The sequence below is a fragment of the Mytilus californianus genome, unplaced genomic scaffold (assembly GCF_021869535.1).
Source record: "Mytilus californianus isolate M0D057914Y unplaced genomic scaffold, xbMytCali1.0.p SCAF_6, whole genome shotgun sequence".
NCBI classification, from domain to species: domain Eukaryota; kingdom Metazoa; phylum Mollusca; class Bivalvia; order Mytilida; family Mytilidae; genus Mytilus; species Mytilus californianus.
In genome coordinates this window covers 76674858-76698180 of record NW_026262712.1, presented here as the reverse complement: position 1 = coordinate 76698180, position 23323 = coordinate 76674858, and the positions used below count along the sequence as shown (strand labels likewise).

At 32.5% G+C, this 23323-nt stretch overlaps 1 long non-coding RNA gene across 1 annotated transcript; it reads right to left on the bottom strand.

The window, feature by feature from the left end:
• Positions 1 to 11527: 11527 nt before the first annotated feature.
• Positions 11528 to 23302, bottom strand: LOC127704957 (uncharacterized). The gene is made up of 5 exons (XR_007983588.1): positions 23205 to 23302; positions 20504 to 20661; positions 18007 to 18102; positions 14449 to 14634; positions 11528 to 11734 (listed from the first exon to the last, which is right to left on the bottom strand). It is a non-coding gene; the product is annotated as an uncharacterized LOC127704957 (long non-coding RNA).
• Between the last annotated feature and the right edge of the window lie 21 nt (positions 23303 to 23323).

Genomic DNA, 23323 nt, shown 5'->3' with positions numbered 1-23323 from the left:
TTGTTACTGCATGACCAAGTGTAACATATGCTGGATCGGATTCATCTTCTCAAAAATATCATTTGAATACAGTGTCTACATGGCAATATTGTGTGTGTTCTTATGAGATGTTTGGATGATGTACAAGATCATATGAATAAATGTGTATTTGTACAACAGAAAATCAATATTCGTCAGCTGTATACACAACAACGATTAAATCAAACTGTATATGTATTGAATAACTCAGCAATTAAATAATATTCATCAATTTGATAATTTGATAAAGTTTCAATAGTAATTAATGTACATAATACATATTAGTTTGGCTTAAAAAAATACCAAGACGAACTCAATCCATCATCAACTAATGTTTCTCGTTCTTCCATTGTGAAAAATACATCTGGAATGGACTCTGATCGAGCAAATAGACGCACTGCTTTAACAATTCCGATAAAAGATTGCTTCTCTTTTCCAGTACTGTTCGTTGATTTGAATACACTAAATGCCATGTAATCTCGTCCAGGTTTATATATTCCACACCATGGTACATCTATTGTCTTATATAGATCCATCTTATTAACACAATAATCGTTACCGGAAAATAATCCTCCAGGTTTCAATTTTGGATACCAATAGGTCATGTCATTTAAAACATCATTGAAATCATGTCCAGCATCAATGTATATCCAGTCGAACAATGAATTTTTAAACTGATTTGATGCATCGAAAGAATATTTGTGGAAAAATGTTATATTTCTCGATCTCCATTTTCCTAAGTTTTCCTTTAATTTGGGTCGGATATTTATATCGACCATGATATATTTCCCTTTCCAATGTTTAAGATTATGTTCAGCAAAGTCGCCATCATATACTCCAATTTCAGCCGCCATGCCATATGTATGGTTTCGTATCATATATTGTATGAATTGATCTCTATATTTGAATACATTTTCCTTCCTAGATGTTGAAACGTGAATTTTGTTAATGAAACTCTTTAGTTTAGACATTTTTATTTTGGCATAGTGCAGATCCAACCGAAAATGAAAACATAAGATGGAAACAGACACAACAATTGTAAAGTAAAACCAAATCTTAGCAAGAAAACGCATTACATTAAACAAGTTATTTACATTACTGATCAAAGCAATAGGATGACAATCAACATCACATATGCAACAGGTTGAAAATTGTATGATTATAGATAAAAGATGTGTGTGTCTGTCAGATTTCGTAGATTTTAAATGTGTTGTGAAAATATCTTTAAGTTGGCGATCTTTTAAGGAGAAGAAAACTTCCTTTAAATTGTGAATATTAAAACAAATTGTGAAAATGTGGGTCATTATATAAATAACACATAGCTGAGAGGGTGATAGAGCAGATTGTTACCACGAGAAAACATTGTTGACCGCGGCGGAGCCAAGGTTGACAATGACTTTTCGAGGGGTAACAATCTGCTTTCACCCTTTCACCCCTTCATCCTTTCAGCAATGTGTTATTTACTTTATCATACGGAATGTTCTGTTATTACTGTTAAATTTCAAATTCAAAGTAATAAACTATGACGTCTTGTACATAACAATCATCCCCTATTTAGTAAAGCGCAGAAATGATCAAGCGTCTCCGTGAAGGGCAATAGAGTATTTGCCATGGGATAGAGTAAATTTTCTCCCTCGTATTAACCAATCAGAATCCCGCATTTTGATAATAAACAATGTCGCACGTTTTTATCGCGAATGGGACAATAAGTCTTTGTCCTTATAACGACGTAAAATTGATAAAGGCTCTTTTTTAATATATCATTTATGAATCAGAGGCCTGTTTATCGAAGCTGTCCTAGGATTTGTCCTAAAACCTATCTTAGGAATAAATTAGGATAAAGTTAGGACAGACTTACGACATGTCTCAGCATGCACATCGAAGCTATCTTAGGACTATCCTAGCTAGGATGTCTTAACCACTGTCATAAGTGTTAGCGTAAAGGAAAATAGGATATATAAAAATGCATCGAATTTCTCCAGTAGTAAACATTTTAAGAATAAAAATTAGAATTAGAATTATCATTAGCATTATTATAAAGATAATAAATGATCTTTAGCTAATAATTGTACATTCAAACTTTATAAAACAAAAACAACACAAAAAATGTAAATACGTTTTATACTGTATATATAAGAATTGAACAACATATTTGTAAATCGTGATTTGCCCACTTTTAATTACCGCAATTATCAAATGGTTATATAAACATAAAACAAAAGGTTTACTGATTGGAAAATAATATAGTCTTTTCCAGTTAACTTATACTTATGTTGCTATTTTATATGTACATATATCTGTAAAATTCTATAGGAGAAGTTTGTATGCAATTGATCCATAAAAAAACCGCGTATTTTTTTCTTCATACACTTGTTTTTGAAATTTTCATTGAAAAAAATAAAATAACGAAAAACAGAACTCCAAAGGAAAATTAAAATAGAAAAGTCCCTCATCAAATCAAGACTAATTGTAAATGGGAGACAATGTTCGACCCAGGATGATATCTGAGATGGATGGGCAGAGCACTTCGAGTCAATTTTTAAACAAAATACCGAATCAGAACCGATTAGTGACAAGGAACGGGAGATAACCAAGACTGTTGAGGTTGCTCACAAAGATTTCAGAGGAACATTTTATAACAATACTAAGCTAAATATTACAGTTAACGAATTGGAAAAGGTGTTGAAGAGCCTAAAAAATAATAAAGCGTCTGGATTGGATAACATCGAATATGAACATCTGAAATACGGTGGTAACAGTTTGAGAAATCACATGACAAAGCTTTTCAACTTAGTTTGTTTCAACTTTTATTCTCCCAAACCTTCATTTATGACTTGTTAGAAGAGCTCTCCGATTGTAGACGTGGCATACTCGTAATACATTCATATTTCATCCCCCGTTCAAGCAGATGATATCGCTTTGATCAGTACTAACTGTTGTAACATGCAGACGATGGTAACAGTATGCGAAAATTATAGCATTGATTGGAAATTTAAGTTTAACCCACTGAAAAGCATTCAACCTTATTTTTCCAAATCAAAACAACATACGGATATTCTACTGTACAACAGCAGCAAACAATTGGAAATTTCCGCAAGACACGTAGGAGTGCTATTGAACAGTAACCTTAATTCTATGGACAGAACACTTCAAGCCTGCAGAACATTACGATCTTCAGCATTAGGTTAATCAAATCAGGTTTACATCCTTCCGTTATCAGTATTGACACTTGTAACCGTATAGTTCGTTAGGTGTGTTTCACGAAAGCTTTTTTCGGATGTGAATTGTGGACCGAAATTACCAACACCGAGATTTTATTACTAGAGCGTGCACAGCGATATGTGTGTAAATCAATACAGGGACTACCAAGGCAAACTAGATCTGATATGGTAAATGTGTTGATTGGCTGGAAGTCCGCCGAGTCGTACATAGATGAACGGAAATTATTATTTCTTGGAAAGTTAGTGTAAATGTAAGACTCAATGCTTCCGAAGCAGATATTTCTTACCCGAGCTATGGAATTTAAATATAACTGTGTGAAACACCAGCTTGGGTTTATTCCTGATATACATAGAATTTTGATCAATTATAGATTGTCAGACTTTGATACTTACCTGAGTACAGGTCATTTCCCAACTTACATTCAATGGAAGAAGAAAGTCAAAGTTGCCGTCCAAGAAACCGAGGAATCGTTGTGGCGTTTCAGGACACAAATAGACAAAGATTTTAAATTCTTCAGTCGTATACATACACTTTCAAAAGGTCTTCATCCTGCTTGGACTTTTAGCCGAAAACACCCATTACTTATAGAACAGTGCCGTTTTATTGTCAATCTATGTACCTTAACCCGTCCATACGAAGAACCGTATTTTCTGTGTGACAAATGCAGAAGGTTTTTCGGTGATATAACTATTCACATCATACTCTCTTGTGAAACTTTCCAGTCAAAAAGGGACAAGTTTTGGTATGATTTAATAGATATAGGTCCAATCGAATTCAGTGCTTATCTACAGAGTTTAACTGACGAAGACTTTTTAGCATGCATCTTATCATGTCATACAGACTTCGATCTAGACGAAGATGAACGGACTATGTTTCAAAAGGCCTGCATCACAAACCCATACTGGATGTGTGCGACTTGAATTGAATGAATGGAACAATTTCTACATATTGGACAATAATTTTTGTAAAAGATTCTACTGTGTGAACATTGCTACTTTCGTAGGCTGATAAACATTTAATTTTCTTCTCTGGTTACGCATTCTTCACGTTTATATATTTATGTAAAGGTTAATTTTGATATATTGTTTGTAAATATACTGTCCTATCTTCCAACTTTACTTTAACTATCGATCTAACTAATGCACTTCATTATTGGAGGAAATAAAGATATATATATATATTTTTGATAGCATTAAAACAATTAACATTGTCAATATTACATAAATATCATCAGCGCTGAAATTTATCATTCATAATGCATTTAAAGCATAAAATATGATATGCAAACATAACATTGAAAACAATTACAAATTTCATGTACACGTATGTCTTTAATTTAAGTGCAGAACTATAACCTAGAAAATGTGTTATAATAAATTAAGATAAAGATGAATAGATAGAAATCTGATCACAATTATTTTTTTTTTAGTTTATAAATAATTCAATATTGAATCAATTTTCAATAATAATTATAGATTATCGTTGATCATCTGTTTATCGCTATTTTACCTATGACGACGTTGTCAATTTTATGTCAATTTCATTAGCAACGCCACGTGCCCCCTTAGTTTCTAGCGATAATTTTCATATCACTCGACTCCACTAAGAAAGGAAATTATCAGTCAGCAAGATCAAAGGAAAATTTCGTAAATAGCGATAAATATGTATTTTACAGGTAAATTTCAGAAAAATAATATGCCTAAATTAAGAAACAGACTTTAATTGTTAAAACAACAATTCCCCCTATGTTTATATATGCATGTAATTAAAAGTGGGCAAACCAGGATGACACCACTAAATGGTTATAATAAAATATTGAATCTGAATCCCTATTCATTCCTCCTATTCCCACATTTTATAAATCTGGTAAGAAAAGTTAAAATTTCATGTGGGAATAGGGGGAAAACGTGTGCAAACAGAGGATTATACTGTATAGATCTGTATAAACATTGTTTAATCAACTTTTAATTGACAAGTGGTTTTTTTATAGGTAATAGGTTATTTTTGTGTTAGCATGGATTCTGTGTTTTAATTGAAATAAATATGAAAGAAATGGAAACAAATATAAGTAAATTATTTTTTTCTTTTATAACACAAATTCAACAGTTGATTCAAGCAAGCATTATAATATGAAACAAACAATACAAGTTAACAGCACTAAAACAAATCATACATTGTAGCACACACATTAGAAATTCACTGTATATAAGTCTATTAAAGTTTAATAATCTATTCAATGTGAAAAAGGTGGGAGGCTGCATCACCAAACTGTACTGCTATGACTTCCTGGTTGTGGTGTCTAACCTTAAGCTCTTCTAATCTGTTGTTGATTTCGACATACTTTCGTTTTTGGGCCATTCTCTTCCCACCGGCTGCATTCTGATCATGGTCAGGGCGTTGAAAGCTTCCTCATGTTTCATTAGATTTATATATGAGTTTAAAGATGTTTGGATGTGGGTCCTGGACATTTTTCTTCAGCTTGCTGTGCCATCTTTCTAGATGTGTAGTCCTCGGTCACTGTGCTGTGTAATGGTCCCAAAGGTGACTGTTCTGTTCGTCCCAGTATAATGTTACATAGTCTGTAAAGGACGTGTAGTTGATGTTAGTATCAATCTGATCTATGTCGGTTAGGGCATTAAACCACACATCTTCAACCTCAGCAGAAGGTACATGTGAAAGGACAGCGGCACGGCGTACTAGTTGATGAATGTTGTTGTCTTTCTTGTATGGAACCTGAATCCCTGTTCCTTGTGCTTTTCTCCAGATGCATTGTGTGTAGTGGAAAAAACTTTTGCGTTGATGCCAGGAAATAAAGAATATGCTGCATTTCGGATGGCGACTTCATAGTCCAGGAAGATAGTGGTAGGCTGAAGTTGTAGTTGGTGTTGGTGGCATACATCTTTGAGTAAAGTCAGGAACTTTGTGTATACTAGTTCGCTCTTGGCTGGAAGTAAACTGTGTACCAGTGGGTACATTGCGCCGTCAACCATTGCTTGAAATGTGTAAATTTGAAAGAAAAGGCTCGGACAGGAGTAAAATGTACCATCACCATATATGATATTTGCAGCTGCTAAGTGTGTTAGATTATTTTGAGTACTGAAGATTAACATACGCCCAACTGTGTTGTCGTCTGTTAGCAGGAATGGTTCACCTTTGGTAGTGTGTGCCCAAATACCATCTATGTTGATTTCATCAACAGTTTTTGGTAAAACTATTAGGTTCTTCTTGCGTTTGTTGTACATGGAAATCTTGCAAGATGGGAAAGTTTGTTATAAAATTTTCTATCATCAACTTATTTGTTCGGATGACAATGTTTTAAATTTACAAATTCAATGATTTTTTAATCTTACTTCTATTTATCTGACTTATTCTTTATTTTTAAGTATTACAAATAAAAAAAGTATTAAATTATTATTTTTTTTAAATAATATTATATTTAAAATGTGTAAGAAATATGTTTTCTTTTAAAAAATACAGGTAAATCTTAGGTGAATTCTTAATTAACCTTGATTGTTATAAAAGCAAATTATTTATCAAAACATCTATTGTTATTTGCATGTGGAAATAGAAGGAATAGTGATTTTTAAAAAATGGGAATGGGAGGAAGACACCCACTTAATATGTATGTTTGAGTGAGTTTAATTCGAAGTGTCACGGTTTTATACTTTACATAGTTCAAAGGCAAATCTCGTGCATCTTTCATGTAAATTCGGAGTTCATAAATTATTTAATTACGGACCACAGGCCCTTTTTCTGAAACTTAAGTTCTTTTTGTTTTTTTTTAAACTTTTTTATAAAGTAAATATTCTTTCATATTTTAACCTTTTTCTTCATTTTTTTAATGTGATTTATTTATATATTATGTGTACTGCTACCTAGATAAACATATATAGGCGGTGGTCGTTTTTAATATATATTTACTATCAAATAATATATCCTAAAGTTAGGACTATCCTGAGACCATCTTAAGACACCTAAATAGGTGTCCTAAACTTAGGACGATTCCAATGACTTTTCATAAGTTACGACATGTTTGATAAACCCATTTAGGACAAAGATATGTCCTAAGATGATCTTAGGACATGTCCTAGTCCTTCTTCTTCTTCTTTCTTCTTCCTTGCTATGGACTGGATTCCTATTAGAATGTTATTATAAGTCCACAAGAGAGAGCTTCGATAAACAGGCCCCTGTTGAAGATTTCTACTCTTGTTTGAATAGAACACATAAATAAAAAAATAAAAAAACAGTAATTTAATATATTTACTATATGTGTATAGTAGAATTATTATATCTTTCATACTAGGTAAGGGGGCTCCCGTTTGATTTTTATGAGGGGAGGGGGTTGGCTAGGATGAAATTTGAAAAAAAAAAGACAGGACAGGAGTTTTGAGTAAAAAAAAAGGCAGGCTGAGCAACTTGGCAAAAAATGGCAGGATGACAATTTATGTTAAAAAAGTCAGAATAAACTAATAAAAAAAAAAGGCAGGACCGAATAAAGGGAAAAGTAAAAATGCAGGACAGAGATAACAACTAAAAAAAATGCAGGACAAAATTTTTTATTCCCCCCCCCCCTTTCCCATAAAAATCAAATGGTAGCGCCCTAACGGTATTCCATCAAAAAGTGTCAAGTGGTATAGTGTTTTCGACTTCAAACTTATAGTTATCATAATTTTATATTTATGAAATATTTAACACTTTGAAACGGGCTTAACACCCAAAATACTACCAAATAAAGTATGAAGTGTTAGTTTAGACAGAATTAATTGGTCTTTATTAATAATCTAATTTTTTTTTAAATTGTTTCATACTTTATTTACAATTTTGTCATTTCTTAGTTGGATACAGGAAAAATCAGCACATTATCCCAACTTTGTTAAAATCGCAGTGAGACATAGGGATTACAATCCTGCTGCGGCGGCTATTTGTATAAAGATTTATATTTCAGAAAATAGTAGAGCTAGATGCTTCATACCCTGGTATTCACATACCTTATGTTCCAAACTTTTCATCTTTCATATGTACATTCTCCTGGACCTCATTTTCATGGTTCAGCGACTTCTTTAATAAAAATTTAATTTTTTTGTCATGTGAATTTCTCACTTGTTATGAGTAATAGGATAACCACATTTGGTATATGGGTTCTTTGCAACGTCTACATGTCCTTCAGGCATAGTTCACCTGACACGACTCGTTTCATGGATCAGTGATCAAGGTTAAAGTTGTTACGTGATTAGGTCTGTTTTGCTGATACTATAAGCAATAGGTCAACCATATGGAATATGTGTACATGTCTGTCTGGCAGGTTTCATCTGCCCTTGATTTCATTTTCATGTTCTTTGTCAATGTTAAGTTTTCATAGTTTGGTTTGTTTCTTTAATACTATAAACAAAAGGTTAAACTTTATTTGGTATATGGAATGATTGTAAGGTGTACATATATGTCTGCCAGGGTTTATCTGACCTTGACCCTGATGTCATTGATCAATCATAACGTTAAGTTCATGATATAATTGTAGTAAAACCTTTATTTTTAAGACTGTCAACATTAAATCAATGTAAGTAAAGCATTCGAGACATTCAGCGTGTGCACTTTTGTTTTACTTGTTAGTACTTCTAAAATATTCATTTCCAGATAATAATATATCCATAGCTTCCATAGTAACTTACAATAAAGAAAAATCTATATTTTTAAGAAAGAAGAAAAAAAATTGATAGATAAAAATCACAGAAATTTGTGTTTTTGGCAACAGGACATAATATCTTCCATCAAAAATATATCTTGATTACAGCATTCATCACAGCTCTCAATGATGGTTTTCTTTTGTAATATTTGTACGAGCACAAATAAATATAAAAAATTAGTTATAATTACAAACAAAATAACAAAAGTAAAACACATAACAATATTATATAGATAACATATATGGTGATGTGGATAAGGTTTGACTATGCAACGTGAGACTAAATCAGGTAATACCTTGTTCTTAAAATACAAAATATTCCAGTATTGGAAGTCAGGGGTCCCAGCAGATATTGCTCAGATAAAAAGGTTACACTTTGAAAAATACATTCTATTCTAGCATTTCAAATTCCCTGATATAATGTTTGAGATCTGTGAAATTTACTGTGAAAAAACAGTTTTGTTCTATACATAAAGAATTTTGTCAAGAGTATTATTAAAGTTTTTTTTTTATCTTATTATTTCCTATTTTCCCTATATTTTCTTATACAATGATATTTAATGGAATTATTATCTGTGTTTGATGTTTTATAAAACAAAATCTGATATTTTATGTCATGTCCAAAATATGTGCTCAATATCTTCTATTGATCCATTGCAGAAAGTATATTTATCAGTTTGTTTTATCTTAATTTAAGATAAAAATTAATTTTGTGCCTACTATTTTGTGCATTATTCTATACTGGAACCAATGAAGTTTTAAGCTTTTTTTGTGGTGTAAAAATAAATATCGTGCACTTTTTCAGATTAAATTTTTTATTCCATCTTAAGGACCATTCTATCTTGACCGTTAAGTCTTTTTTACTTATAAAACATTAAGCATATCTTTTGATCCTTTGATTGATTAACCGGAAACCACTTGTAGATGTATTTTTTTGGTCAATTTAGAAGGGTCAATCCCTGTATAATGACGTAGTGTCGGATTAGACCCGGAACTTGTTAATAGCAATTGTCTGTAACCACCAACCAAGTTGCGGCACGCATAGTCTCAGATATTTTTGAAATTTTGTTTGTTGGTAGCTATCGACAAACATATAAGAAATATATTGACAAAAAAATGGTTTATGTCCCCCGTTGTCATGGTTACGGGTCTCCTTGGATTTTGGCTCAAATTGCAAATTTTGAGGTAGAAAATTTACCATTTTCAGTCAGTTATCATGCACAAATTTCAATTTTGATGAATATTGTAACATTTGTTTATTAAAATATAACAATCAATTAGTTAGATAAAAGATAAAAAATAATTCGAATGAAAAGGGAGAAGGTTGCAACACTGATTAAAATAAGGGAGTTTTCTTTTGTATTAAAGAAGGCAAATTATAGGCATTTTGCATGAACTAATTACACACTTTTGCAAACCAACGGCCTGATTTATGACAAATGTTAAACGGGAATCAAATATAACAGACAGCAACCAACGACAACAACTGAATTACAGGGTCCTGACTCAGGACTGGAACAGTGTGTGTGTGTGTGTGTGTGTTTGGGGGGGGGTGTTGAATATGTAACTGTTTGTGAGCTATTTACAGAATAATTTTTCATCTTCTTTATTTACACATGGACTTTTTGTGTATCGTAAAATTGTCACTTATTTTTATTGCGGATGATGAAATAGTGTAATTACCAAAAGAATTCCGTCTATCTCTCTTTGAAGGAGTGGACTCGTTTTTGAATGTTGATACACCAGCTTAATGAACAGCTAAACATTTCCGAGTATGCAGTTTACATGAAATAGGTATGTAAGTTTTAGTTGTGGTAGTAGTAGTTGTATGGACACACTAACAGCTTGAATTACATGTCGAAAAAGTTCCACGGGCGGGGAAGCTCTTGTACCTGGAGGTATGGTATTCCAAGATTTGATGATTGAAGGTACAAATGAACATTTGAAACAGTCCAGTTTGTTTCTCATCTGTCTGCTGATATTTTAAAGTTGAATCACGGGTCCTGGTGTTGTGGAAGTACAGCAAAAACTAATAAAACATTATTTACGATTTTTTAGTACATTGTATATCACTTCTCTGTCTCAGGCTCCCTTGTGTTGTAGTGGTTCCAAACCTTGTTGTTCAAGAATGTTCTTCATATACGTCTGACGTAGCAACTTATAAGCCTGGTATATCTTTCACGAGTTTCTTCTTCTTTATGTACCATAAAGAAGCTGTATTCGTTACATGAGATTGCATATGTAAAACTAGAGTTTAGTTCAGTTAAATGTGTTAGGGATTCCGGCTGATATAGTGATCATTGTAGAAGACAAAATATGCTTTCATGTTGCATTTGGCGCCCCAGTTGAGCGGAACGATTTCTCCAATAGAGCTCTAAATAGATAATAATTGAACATGCCATGAAAATTATCGCTCCATATACCATTATAGCACTTTGCTGCATGTATTGAGATCTATATTGAAAAGTATTATACCTTGAAATCGGGAGATACAGACGATGTTCATTTTTGATTGTGTGTTGCTGAATTGTTGTATTATTGATGTATACACTATTTTCTTTTATTCATTTCTTTAAAAATACAAATATAGATAGTAATATACTAAGAAATCCACTTTATTATTTAGAACATGTAAATTTGGAACAATTACAACATCGTGAGACTACCATTTTGAAGGATTTGAATTCAAACCCAAAACCTTTAGGTGGAAAACAGTAAACATAAAATGGAATATCGACAAATCCAGAGATTTCACATCTGTACTTCGTAACCGTTGGTGTAGTTTTTTTGTCTTTAAGGCCATGGCAAAAACCACTGCAAAGTATAAAACAAAAACAGCATAAACAATCTTATCAATACTTCAAAAGCTTAGATTGTCGACAATTTGAAATTCAATTATGTACCTTAAACATTTGCTCGAAAAATTGATTGAAGGATGTCTTTAATTTGATTCTTCGCTGAAATATAGGCAGAAGATACCAAAGTCATAAGTCGATAACACAGTTGCTAACTTCTATGCCATTTTGTCACAGGTGGAGAGTTGTCTCATTGACAATCATACCACATCTTCTTATACAATGTATTTTTATATACAACGCCTTGGTCAAAAACACTAGAAGTACTGAACATCGGATGACTGCAAGTTCTTGTGGATGGTCACAAGCACTTGTCTCAGAAAAAAAAAATCACATCTCTATACCTGAAAGTGAGGTTAATGTACAGATATATTTTTTTTTTCTTAGACAAGTTCGAGCATGGACGATAAATAAATGACAGGGAATTCAACATCACCGTAATAGATATGATATTGAAGTGATACAAATCAGTATTCTCTGGTTTGTTGTTATATATTATATTAATATTTGTATATTACAGTTACATGTATATATAATTTTCATCCATTTGTATATCATTCTATTCTACTATATTAATCTACTTTAATAGTGCAGTGCAAGTGCATGGTGGACACTCTTCTGTAATAATTCAATTTTTCTAATAGATTGGATTTGAGTAAGCATTCATATTTTCCCGCCAAACTTTCAATCTCCCATGCAGAGTTATCGGTCCTTGAGAGAGAGCGAGGACAGATAACTCTGCATGGGAGATTGCAAACGTTCTTCAGATATTCTTTCGCATGCGTTAACACACATTTTCTGTACGTGTACATAGATATTAAAGATTTTTTACATATATATATATTTCTAACGACAAAACATTTTCATATCATTAATTTATGTTCTAAAAAAATATTTATAGGAGTATCCATTGAAAAAATGAATTTATAAGTTAACAAGCGATAAGGAATGTTATTTTGCACTCGATAATGTCCGCGTATTTATCATTTATCATGTTTATAGATCGGTTACAATCCCAACACGAAAGTTAAGTAATGGAAATCTAGCCGACAGCAATACACCGGAATTCCCTCATGGTCATCCGATATAAAAACGATAAAAAGACAAACAGTCCTCTTAGGAGATAATTGTATTGTATTTTAAGCTCTGACGGCATCAATTTGTGATTTGAATTCAATTAAGTTTACTGGCGACGAGTTAGAAACGAGGTTGCATATGATTTATTATTGTTATACACATATGCACTTTCACGGTACTAGTCTACAATCTGTCGATACCTATATTTTAACATTGCACAAGGTCATGTTTTTCTCTGACTGTTAATGACGTCTTTACACTAAATCCATTGGATGTTGAATGTGTACTTATGGATATTTCAGTCTTAGATACATGATTTTTTATTAGGTGTTATTGGCCTTGAACTAGCTGTCAGTAAATACTCTCAGATCTGTACTTTGTGTCTTTTTTGTTTTTAGGGATGTATAAATATCCTGCCACGTCCGGTCTGTGCTTTTGTTAGATGTTTTCTGTTTTGTATCGATCTAATGAGTTGAACGCTTTTCAACTGATTTTTATAGTTTGTTCTTATGTTGTGCTGTAACACCACTGTCCTAGGTTAGGGGAGGGTTGAGCGTTCACGAACATGTTTAACCCCGCCAAGTCTTTATGTGCCTGTCCCAAGTCAGGAACCTGTAGTTTGGTTCATGTCCGTCATATTTGTTTTTCGTAAATTGTTTTGTTATGAATTAGGCCGTTAGTTTTCTAAATTGAATTGTTTCATATTTTTCATGTCGGGGGCCTTTTATAGCTGACTATACGGTATGGGGTTTTCTCATTGTTAAAGGCCATACGGTTGCCTATAATTCCTTACATCCACTTCATTTGAAATTTGGTGTATAGTTGTCTCATTGGCAATCATACCACATCTCCATATTTTCATATTCAAAACACAACGTCGAAAAAACTAGACTGAGCAACACGAACCCCACCAAAAAGTGCTCCGGAAAGGTTAGTAGACATTGTCGACTATTTTTTTCTTCCTTTTGAATTTTGGTTGTATAAAATGTTACTAGCATTGTCTTATGACGATTAACCGTGAAATGCCAGTTGCAACGTTTGTAATCATATTGTAACTTTACATTTCGTTATAATCTAATTTAGGTTGTAACACGTCTTCTGATTCGCTGAAAGTGTTTTGTCGATCAGCTCATAGACATAATTTTGTCATGTGACCGTGACGTCATCAACATTTGTTCATGATTTACTCATTAAAAATGGAATTTAGATTTAAGTTATAAGGAATGACTGTAATATTTTTTCTGTCTATTCGAAATAACCTCAAACATGTGGTGTGCACTTTTAAATAACCACTACGCAGGTTATTCAGTTTGCACCACATTTTTTATGTCATTTCTTCATAGACAGAAAAATATTACAGTCATTCCTTAAATAACGTTATATGTCTTATTCATTAAGGCGATTGTATTTTTAAAAGAATAGAAAATTTGCGTTCGAAAGTTTAAACAAAGAGTGGCGGGAAAAAAATAATAACCAGAACTATTTCCAAAGGATTTAAAGACCAACATATATAATAATTGATAAAATGAAATGAAAACAACTAATATACGCGGAGCATTTTCATGTATAATTTTTAACATAAATGCTCGAACTCACCTGTTACAGTTGTAAGTTGGACAGTTTAACTTTGCAAAGGGCTTCAGAGTCCAGCAATTCCAATTATTATCCGGATCTTGATAATATGTAAGAATTTTCCTAGTGCTCCAGGAACCGGCACATACACTCTTTTTATCAAAGTCCTTCAAGTTAAAACCCGGGAATTTTGTCGTGTAACGAGGTTTTCTTGCAAATATATGAAATAAAGAAAAATGCCAACACAGCTTTCTTAACAAAAATTTAAATTTAGTTAATGCGTGTTTTATATCATTGATTCGTTCATTGTTTATGGGGTTTATATCTTAAGCTATGATTATAAGTAAAAGACTCATAAAAATACCAGCGACTCAAATCACAAAATATCTTCCGAATAAAAACACTCGTAACTCATAAACATTTCAGTATAACTTACTATCATTTTTTTGTGAAAAGAGCCCCAGGCTTATAATTTTGTACGACAGACGTGCGTTTGGTCTACAACAGACTCACCCACGAGTGACATCACTTTCGAATCTAAATTTTCTGTAAATACACTACCGTTGTGTTTTTACCCACTTTGTGCTACGGTCTTATATTCAGTGCATGATTATATTTAAAATTACTACATATTATGAAAATACGTTACTTGCAATTGAAATTTAAGTGTCATAAACCATATTAGCTTTATGTATAATTCAATAACTCTTATTTAAATAAGAGAAGAATGTGGCTGAGGACACGAATGTTCCCGCTCAAGCTTTGCAATTTTCCAAGTTATAAAGAGGCATTACTCTAGAAGGTAAATAACTAACTACCCAAATTCAGACCATGTCTGCTAGTTTTTGATACTGCGTATGAGTTCATAAAATATGGATGATACAAACTTAAGTTAGAGTGCGGAAACTGAAAAAATTGCAATTTTCTAATCTATAAAGGGGCATTACTCTAGAACGGTTAATGACATACTGCCAAAATTTAAATTTGTTATGATCCTTAGCATTGTGTATAAGTTTGATAAAATTTGGGTAAAAAAAAAATAACTTAAGGTAGACATAAGAGTTTGAAAACAAAAAAATTTTCCAAGTTATAAAGGGACATAACTCTTGAACGGTAAGTGACTGACGGTCCAAATTCAAACTCTGTCTGCTAGTTTTGGTTCTTAGCATTGTGTATGAGTGTCATAAAATTTGGAGGTGGACAACTTAGGTAAGAGTGCGAACACGAAAAAAAATGCAATTTTCCAAGTTATAAAGGGGCATAACTCTAGAAAGGTAAGTGGTTCACTGCCCAAATTCGAACTCTGTCTGCAGGTTTTGGTTCTTAGCCTTGTGAGTTTCATAAAATTTGGATGAATATAAATTAAGTTAGAGTGCGAAAACGAAAAAAAAATATGGGAAGGACGAAAAGACGGACGGAAGGACGGATGATCAAGGGTAACACTTAATGCCCCAATTGCCAACGGCGGGGTAATAAAAAAATTTGCAAAGGGCTTTTTAAAGAAAAATGACAACACAGCTTTCTTTATTTATTCTTTTATCTAAACATTACAATTCTTGGGTTACTTATCTAACCGATATGTCTAGAAAATCCGTTTGAAATGCACACTATGAAAGAAAGGGTGCATTATAATCAATTAACATAATTTTATTGGAATGGTGTGGTTCTTAAACTTTGCAAGAAGTATGGCCACCTTCAATTGCTTATGTTTCACTCATATATTGATTTAAAATTGCCGACAAACCATTTTAAAGTTGAATTATAATGATACCAAATAGTAAACTTAAAAGACATCCCATTTTATATAGCACTGAGCCGTTTTTAAAAGATACTTCTAAACAAAAGTATTTCCTATCAATGCACACCAGTGCTTGAGTACGGGGATGTCATTTGGGATAACCAAACACAATATTTGATTTATAAAGTGGGATATGTTCAAATTGAAGCCACGAGAATTGTGACGGGTGGGACTAAATTAACTTCTATGCAGATGCCCTATGAGGAAACGTGTTGGGGAAACACTTTCAGAAAGAAGGGAAAAACGCAAACTCACTGTCTTTTATAAAATGGTGAATAAAGAAACTCTAGATTTTCTTCATCTATCAAATTGTGGAATAAGTTACCGGAACAAAATAGGAATTCTAAGTCTTTAAGTACTTTTTAAAAGTCGTTTACAAAGCTATATAATAACTATCCTGATTTTTACTGCACTGGTACACGAATGGGTCAAATATTACATGCTAGGCTAAGGATAAACAGTAGTTCTTTTAATTAACAGATGTTCAGACGGAATCTAGTAGATTCTTCAAATTGCTAATATGGTCTAATCGAATCAACTGCTCATTTTCTATTGCATTATAAACAATATGACGCATTGCATAATGAAATCATTATTCTCATTTAGTTATCAAGTCATACTGAAAACAAACCTAATTATGTTTGGCTCACTAGCTATAACTTTAGACCAGAACCAGGATATTTTTGAAAAAGTGCAAGAGATTTACACGTTGACTTGTTGCTCACTATTTTGTCAAAGTTGCATTTCATCTGAACATTTGTGAAGTATTTAAGAGATTTGAAGAAGAAAAAAATCTTTTTTCATTTTATTATTTTCAAATTATTTTTTTTCTCATTTCTTTGTTATGTAATTATTTATTTTGTTCCTGTTCTCTATCATTGTAACATTGCATGCTATGTCCATGAAATCGTTAATTGGAGTTGGTACTTCAAGGAAAAATTTAATATAAACTATGTACAGCTTGCTTCCGAATCCTATAATCATAGTGTATTTTGGAATAAATATGTTTAAACTAATACACACCAGTGGACGCTTGAAAACAAAAAGTGTATGTTAAACTTCGTACGATTTTAGCTCTCATATTATAACTTTTCCATTTTGTGGTAGGGGTGATCAGCTAACATATCGAGTACCCCACCCTATTCATATATTTTGAATAACAAAATTATACACCCTATTATATATTTTTGGACAACGATATATCTTCAACTATCATACAACGCTATTTCATGGAGAGATAAATATATTTGACAAATATCTGATGCATTTACGACTGCAGTTTCAATCGCATTTGTTAACAAACATTGACATCTGACAAGTTTCAGATCAGCAACATTGTCATATATTTCATCTTAATTTCTCGATCTTATCATATATCATTCATATATCATGAAACTGAAAATAGTGACCTATTCCAGTGGCTTGTCCCTACCACTCATTACATGGTAAATGCGCCCCTCAACGTAAGGTGTATACACTTTTAACTGAGTTTCAAAGGGAGGTATCACTATGCATTTTTTTATATACTACAGTGCAAACAACATAACCTGCCATGAATATAAACAAACGGTCAAGATGTTCAAGTTATATGAGTTTAATACTCTCCAGCAAGTATAGAGATAGAATTGTCTTCCTCTGACACTTAGCAAGTTTGGAAAAAAATTGTGATTCTTTTAAGAAATCAAGTCACAAGCAGACAAAACTACAATAATTTAATCATTACATTTCACTGAACACTTTTATCACTGTTCTAATTGCATATCCAATGTATATTAATATCTTACCCGCAGTATCTCTCCGCCTTTTCATATGCAGCCTGAATTTTTAAGGCTATGGTAGATTTACCTCTAAAGACGTCCCTCCCAGCTCTTCTAACACGTCTGTAAATTATTTCATGCACAATTTTTTTAAAAGTTCTTCTTTATTCATCAAATACGACTTCGTATATAATACATTAGTTTCTTTCATTCAGCATAACAACTCAGAAAAAAATGAATATTGAATGATTATTAGGTGAATTTTGTGTTTAAATACAACTTTTTCTACTCTACACCAACAAGTTAAAGTAATACAAACAAAATAGAGTTAATTCAGAACAAATACTATTGATATTCCAATGTAAAAAATGTTAAAGTTATTATGTTTTTCTGAAGAAGGAAAGCCTTGGTGTAACTAGATGTTCTAATGAATCAGTAATTGCTTCCACGGCGTGAATGTGTATATATTTATTTGTAACGTTTCTCATTTTGTCAGCATTGTTCTGGTAAAGAAGATACTTTTAACGGTACTCACTGTATAATAAAAGACTTTTGTGTGCAATTATGATTTATCAAGTTCCCAGTTGAACCAGGAAGAATCAAACATATTAGTATTCCGACTTAAGTTGAAACTGAAATCAAGATACACACAGACAAACATGGGAGTAACATTCGAATCGCATACATTTCAAATGGAGTGAGACCTGGTGGATTGACAGAGGAATAATCTCCAACTGTGCATGCATCACACGTCTATGTTGGCAATGATAACATACACGGTACCAATTTTCTGCACCATGCGCATTTCGACAATCAATGTTTGTTCAGTGTTGTTCGAGACCAAAATATTTGAAAATCCAAAGCTTATTACAAAGATGAAGAGCTCTAAACCAAAAAGGACAAAAAAGTATAACCAAAGCCGGGCAAGGAATCAGAGCTTTGCAGGGGGGATATATATTCCTTAATTTAAAATAATTAAAAAAATTTGGTAACAGCAAATTTTAATAATATAAAATCCGTATTTACTGGAGTGGTGATCTTGGGGACTGTCAGTCCACATGGAGTCAGACAAGGTGGATCAACAGGATAAGAATCCCCAACTGTGCATGCATCACATGCGTCTATGTTGGCAAACACGCAAATTGAACAAAAAAAATCTTATTTTAAGATCTTCTTTTGCCAAATGATGATTACAATTTAACTAAAAATTATTACACATATTAAAAAAACAGAATTCAATCCTTAGATAACATTATGTTTTGTTTTTGAAAATTTAATTGTAAACATCATATTCAAACATTTTGCATACATTTAAAGTTCTCATTGAAACGTAGCATATGTATATACTAGATATATTTATTGAACACAATGCAATTTTGAGGAAATAAACAGTTTATCTTTTGTTAGGTTTTTTTTTGCGTGCTTTGTGTGCCCGATCTGATGAGCCAAGCCTTTTCCAACTTGTTTTAATAGTTTGTTTTATGTTGAGATTTTACAACTCTGTCGCAGGCTAGGGGAGGGTTAATCGTCACAAATATGTGGTTGTCGTTGGTTGCTGTCTGTCAATTTTGATTTTAATGTCTCTAGCATAAATCTGGCAGTTGTTTTTCTCTTTTGAAAGGTTTCACATTTTGTCATGCCGGGGCCTTTTATAGCTTACTATACGGTATGGGTTTGGCTCATTGTTGAAGTCCGTACAGTGGTCTATATTTGGTGACATCCTCGTCCTTTGGTCTCTAATGGATATTTGGTCCCATTGGCAATCTCCTAATATGTACAATGTTTCGACCACTAAGAATGGATTGGATTACATGCAAAAATACACAGTGACAACCAAATATAAGAAACAAAAATCGTATTTACATCTAGGATTTTTTTAAATATGTGAACACAGTTTCAATTTTGTGTTGCTTATGTTCTGAAAAAGGTGAAATCTATGGAGAATCCTCTTTTATAAAATGAATTACTTAAATGTGATGGATATGTGGTTTTCTAGATTTTATCTTTTTCGAGGCTTATTTCCGATGAAAATATATTAATTATCTTTAACTTCATCAAGAAAACCATATCTACCAAATCATCTTTTTTTCAAGACATTAAATAACTTTCAATCAAAAAAGTTCTAATCAACTCCGAGTGTTTTCTTCATATGTTCCAGCTATTGGAATGTTTATTTCTTCACCACAGACAGATGGGAAATATCGTATTGTACGAGATTCGGTGGTGGAATCTGTTTCTCTAATGATTTTTAGACGATATGTAGACAAACTTCAACTTTCTTTTTCAATGATCGGCAAAAAGATGTGTTCTATTTATGTGCCTTTCGTCAGTAAATGTTGTGGGAAACTGTTTAGGACTTGATATTTTTTTGTGGTCTTGTCTTTGTAACTTTTCAATGTGGTATATTTTCTATGTCGGATATTCCATCCACTGCAGATTCTTTTATTTTCTTATTCATTGTGGATATATCTGTATTGAAATTAAATTGTTTTATATTATTTCGAAGAATTAGTAACAAACATACCTTGGCATTGAAAACTTTGGCAGTATAAATCGAAGTTTTTCATCAATCTTTATCTTGTTACTCCTTAGCGTGGCCCTTTCACTAGGGAGAAGGCATTTATTATCACCGCCATCAACATAAACTACACAAAACAATATTGATAAAAGTACTGCATATTCCTGAAAAACAATGAACACCCCCTATTACCGGATATTGGTAATGCAGCTGCACCCTATAACAGATCAAACGAGTGTTTTTTCGGCATGGAAGGTATGTAAATCTATTTTTTGTTTGTTTCACACATTGCTATTCAATTTTCCACGTGTCTATCAAATATGTAGTTATGACTTCAACCTAAAAAAACACAAATATCAATGAATCAAGTCGTCACATTTAAGGTTTCATAAACTATACATATGCCATGTACGATCTTCTTCTTAAAGAAGAATTATTTCTGTTGTTTAATAACTGTTATATGCCGAATGAACTTGGCCAATCAACATGTTAATGATATCATGTACGGCAGACCCGGTAAACATTCACGGCAGACCAGGCATACAGTGACGATAGACCAGGAAAACACTGACGGTAGACCAGACAAACACTGACGGCTGACTAGGCAAGCACTGATGGTAGACCAGGCAAACACTGACAGCAGACCATGCAAACACTGACGGCAGACTAGGCAAACACTGACGGTAGACCAAGAAAACATTCACGGTAGACCAGGCAAGCACTATCGACAGACCAGGAAAACACTGACGGTAGACCAAGAAAATATTCACGGTAGACCAGGCAAGCACTGACGACAGACCAGGAAAACACTGACGGTAGATTTTGGCAATCGAAATCAATAATATGGATTTACAAAAAAAGAGACAAACAGAGAGTCCAAAGGAAATCTTATAAGAACTTATTATATGTTTTACGAGCAAATGATACCCAACATAAAGCAAAGCCAGGCAAAGTCTATGATTTGCTCAGGGAAATTCCAACATAATTTGAATAAAAAACAACCAACATAGGAAGTGCAATTGCATTATATGGTTAAGATTCTGAGAAAGATTCTGCAAATTCTGATTACGGGTTTAGGAGAAGCTGATACAAACGTGGATTATCATGTACGGGTATATGACAAACTCCTCCAAAGTAAACCACAAAAACTATTTAGATGAAGAATTGAAATAAGAGTTGCAAAAGTATAGTATATTCACATCAAGAGAAAGAAAATAGAAAATAAGCGAAAGAAAAAATGAATAAAGTTAATTAGAAGTTCAATTAATGAATTTTCAGTAGAAAGTATTTGGTTTTTTACTAATACAATTAAGCCCTTCTACTTGTATATACTGGTATTCATTAAAGCAGAACTATGGTCAAGCAGAAATTTAATCTTCAATATATTGTCTATATTGAATAACGCTATTTATTTGGGAATGTTGCAGACTGATTAGGAAAGGAGAATTTTAAAATTGCGTTAACCGAACATAAGGTCTTTGGACAATTTCTGAATTATGAAACAAACAACAAAAATTACGAAGGATATTTTCAACTTTTATTTAAGATCGCAAAATTTGCCGCCAGTGCTTTTCAGGTCTGCTTTATACGATAGCAAAACATGTTGATTGATCAAATTCAATGTGTATAAAACAGTAATCAAACACGTGAAATGGTTTTTCTTTAGTAAGAAGGTCGTACATGACCTAGGTATATTGCATTTAACCTTAAATATGACATTTCAAGTTTTGAAAGGATTTTTTTTTTATCATCATTGACGAAATTTCTGGAAAACCAATGAACACTCGACTTTCATTTTTTGATATTTTTACTTATAGCTGATAATAAGATGTGCTGAAAAAGTAAGCATGAATAAAACAATAAAACACTCAATTTCATTTATTGATATTTTTACTGATAGCTGGTAATAAGATGTGATGAAACAGTAAGCATGAACAAAACAAGATGTATACGACTTTACAGTAGACAGATGTCCACACGATATGTCCATTTTGTCAAAACTTTCAATAACTTTACCTAGCAACTACACATCGATATACTAGAAAGGTTTTAATTTGAATAAAAAATTGATCAAGGCAATCGAAAGACTTCAGTTCAAACCCTTTGAAACCGCTTATTTCTTGTTTGCAAACAGATTTTCAGAAATATTTTGGTGTTAGTGTTTTACCTTAAACCTCTTAAACCTAACAGCAAGCAGACACAACCTCCAACAGCTTTGGTCCTAATACTAGACAACAATGTAAGTTACTAGTAATTATAAATGATAACTAAAGGCAACAAGTCCTGGAATAATTGGTGTTATGATTGCTGTTCTCTTCTATTATTTGCATAAACAAAAGCAATTATGGCTGACAGATTGTTTCGGCTTTAGGCAGAAAACGTGAACAATCAATTGGCTTGATATGATTTTGTTAGTTAATATAGTACTTCAGTCATGCACTTTCTCACTCCTTATCTTTGGCGGTTAGCGCCTTCTTGGAAATCCTACCACTTCACCCAATAATATATTGAGATAAAGCAATAAATACCGTCTACTGCACAGTTTGAATAAATACTGTCCAGCGGGCAATATTACGACCATAATCAGGAACTTTGATAATGTCATTTATGTACACGAACCGTACTTTGTACAAAACTTTATTAAAAATTTTAACAAATATATCTAGAGTAGCAAATAAAAATCAGAACATTCTGTAAAATTTCTTACCTTCAAATGCATAATGTCGAGTTTCTTTATCTACTTTTGTGAAATTATGCATGTTTATTTTCATGCCTAATATGCTTGTTCAAACTGTTGCAGGATATGAACTTTGTTGTAAAGTAAAT